This window comes from Erpetoichthys calabaricus, chromosome 2, assembly GCF_900747795.2.
Source record: "Erpetoichthys calabaricus chromosome 2, fErpCal1.3, whole genome shotgun sequence".
Taxonomy (NCBI): domain Eukaryota; kingdom Metazoa; phylum Chordata; class Cladistia; order Polypteriformes; family Polypteridae; genus Erpetoichthys; species Erpetoichthys calabaricus.
The window spans coordinates 197,992,545-197,995,361 of NC_041395.2; positions in this window are offsets into that span (position 1 = coordinate 197,992,545).

The window sequence follows — 2,817 nt, forward strand, 5'->3', positions numbered from 1 at the left end:
TTAGTCTTGTTATGATCTCTCTGTGCTGGGATGGTGGTGGGGATGGGAGGATCACCAGGCAATGGCATACCAGCATAATGGGGTTTGTGAAGGAGGTGGGAAAGGGGTAATGTGACTAAGGGGAGTCCACATAGGGGGCTAGAAGTCAATTCTCCCTGTCAGAGATACCAGAAAACTTCAAAGTTGAGCAGGGGTAGCATAGTCTTTAAGGGTGGTAACAAATGTCCACCAGTAAACAACTTAGCAACTCCTAACACAAATGGGGTCCCCCAAGAAATGCAGAAGTTGTTTAGAAAATGTAATGAAACACAAGAAATTAAAGTCATGCTCACTGGGATGTGTACATAGTATATGCAGAGGCTAGAAAAAGTATGTGAATCCTTGGAAATAACCGCATTTATGCATAAATTTAACTTAAAATGTGGTCTGATCTTCAGCTAAGTTATGATAATGAACAAACACAATCTGTTTGAACTAATAACACACATTATTGTATTGTTTTTGTATATACTGTATTGAATACATCATTTAAACATTTACAGTGTAGACTGGAAACAGTAAGTGAACCTCCAGATTGATGACTTCAAGTAAAGCTAACTGATGTCAGGAGATGGCAAACCTGGAGTCCAATCAGTGAAATGAGATTGGAGGTGTGCTTTAGAGCTGTTTTGACCCATTAAAAAAAGACTTTAGAGTTTGCAGTTCATAGGAAGCATTTGCTAACATGAAAAAGAGATCTCAGAAGATCAGTGATCAAGAATAGTTGATTTGCATGAAGCTGAAAAGGGCTACAAAGTAATCTCATAGAGTTTAGATATCCGTCAGTCCAGAGTTAGACAAACTGTGTATAAATGGAGATGATTTAGTACTGTGGCTGCTCTCCCTAGAAGTGGAGACCAGAAGTGACTTGCCAGGTGCAACGCAGAATGCCCAGTGATGGAACAGGGAACCCTGGAGTAACAGTTAAAGACTTGAAGGAACCTTTGGAACAAGTAAAACCACTGTTCATCAGTCAACCATTCATGAACAGGCTTGGTATCCATAGCAGGACACTAAAGAGGAAACCACTGCTCTCAGAAAGAAGAAAAAAAAACATCACTCATTGCTGCCATAATGACACTCCATAAAGCCTTTGTGAAAACACTTTTTTGGACTGATGAAACTAGGGTGGAATTGTTCAGGAAGAATATGCAGCAGTAGGTACGGAGTAAAAAGAGCACCGCATACCAACATGAAATCATCTTACGAAAGATGAAGAACACCAGAGAGATTGTAATGACTCAGGGCTGCTTTGCTGCCTCATGACTTGGAAAAAGAGAAAATTAATTTCCAAGTTTATCATGCTCTCCTACAGGATAATGTCAGGGTGGGTGTCTGCCAGCTGAAGCTTAGCATAAGTTGGGTGATGCAGCAGGACAATAACCTTAAATATCAAAGTAAATCTACTACACAATGGCTTAAAAAAAGAGAATGCACCTTCTGGAGCTACCCAGTCAGAGACCAGACTTCAACCCAAAAGAGATACTGTGGAATGACGTCAAGAGAGCTGTTCACACCGGAATCCTAAGAATATGGCTGAGCTGAAGAAGTTCTCTTTTGAGGAATGGTCCATAATTCCTCCTGAATATTGTGCAGGTATGAGTCAAAGCCAGGAAGTATTTATTTAAAGCTATAGCTCTCAAAGGAGGTTCAACCAGTTATTAAATCCAACGACTTCATTTATTTTTTCCATAGTTAACTAAATATTTGATGGATGTGTTCAATAAAGGCATGGAACATTATAATTGTCTGTGAAGTTTTTGGGTAAGCATATTGTATTTGTCTATACTTCTGACTTAGACGAAGATCAGGTCATATTTTATAACTAATTAATGCACAAAAACAGCTAATTTCAAAGGGTTCACATACTATTTCTTGCTACTGTAGTGTACATAGTGCACAGCAATTCCTACCTACTTGCATGTCTCCTCAGAACAGTTGACAATAATACAATAAACCAACTAAGGCAAACTAATCCAAAAAGTATACATAGAATGTAGCATATATATATATATATAGGTACACACACACACACACAATATATGTTGTTATGACAGGCTATTCATTAACCTCATCACCTGTGCACAGAAACTGTCTTTAAATATACTGATGTGAATACCAGTGGGCTGGTACTGTTTGCCAGAAGAGAAGAGTGAGAAAAGTCACTGTGCAGGACGGCTGAAGTTTATAATCATCGTGTTTGCCTTTCTAACAGCTTGCAGCATGAAGACATTAAGTTCACAGTCATGTTACAGAAGCCCAGCAAAGATGACATGGGTAGTAAGGCAGGATCCTCTTTTACCCATGCAGCTTGTGTGGTAGCTAAAAGAATTTCAGATGTAGAAGATCACCGCTGGTAGCTATTCAGTTGAAGTGGCACTTGAAAAGGACCCTGTACCGAGCTACAAGGCAGTACTGTATATGGTACCTGCTCAATATGTGTCTATTAATGCATCATTATACTATTCAACAACAGGTAATTTTAAATGGCACCCATCATAGCTGTCTTTAGATATGCTAGAGGCAGCTTTTAGAATCTATCTATCTATCTATCTATCTATCTATCTATCTATCTATCTATCTATCTATCTATCTATCTATCTATCTATCTATCTATCTATCTATCTATCTATCTATCTATCTATCTATCTATCTATCTATCATACTGATAAAGAAAATATTAAATTAAAGAGTGATAACAATGCAGGTATACAGACAGACAATAAGTTTGAATAATGTTAATGTTTAAGGATGGAATTGAAGAGTCACATAGTGTAG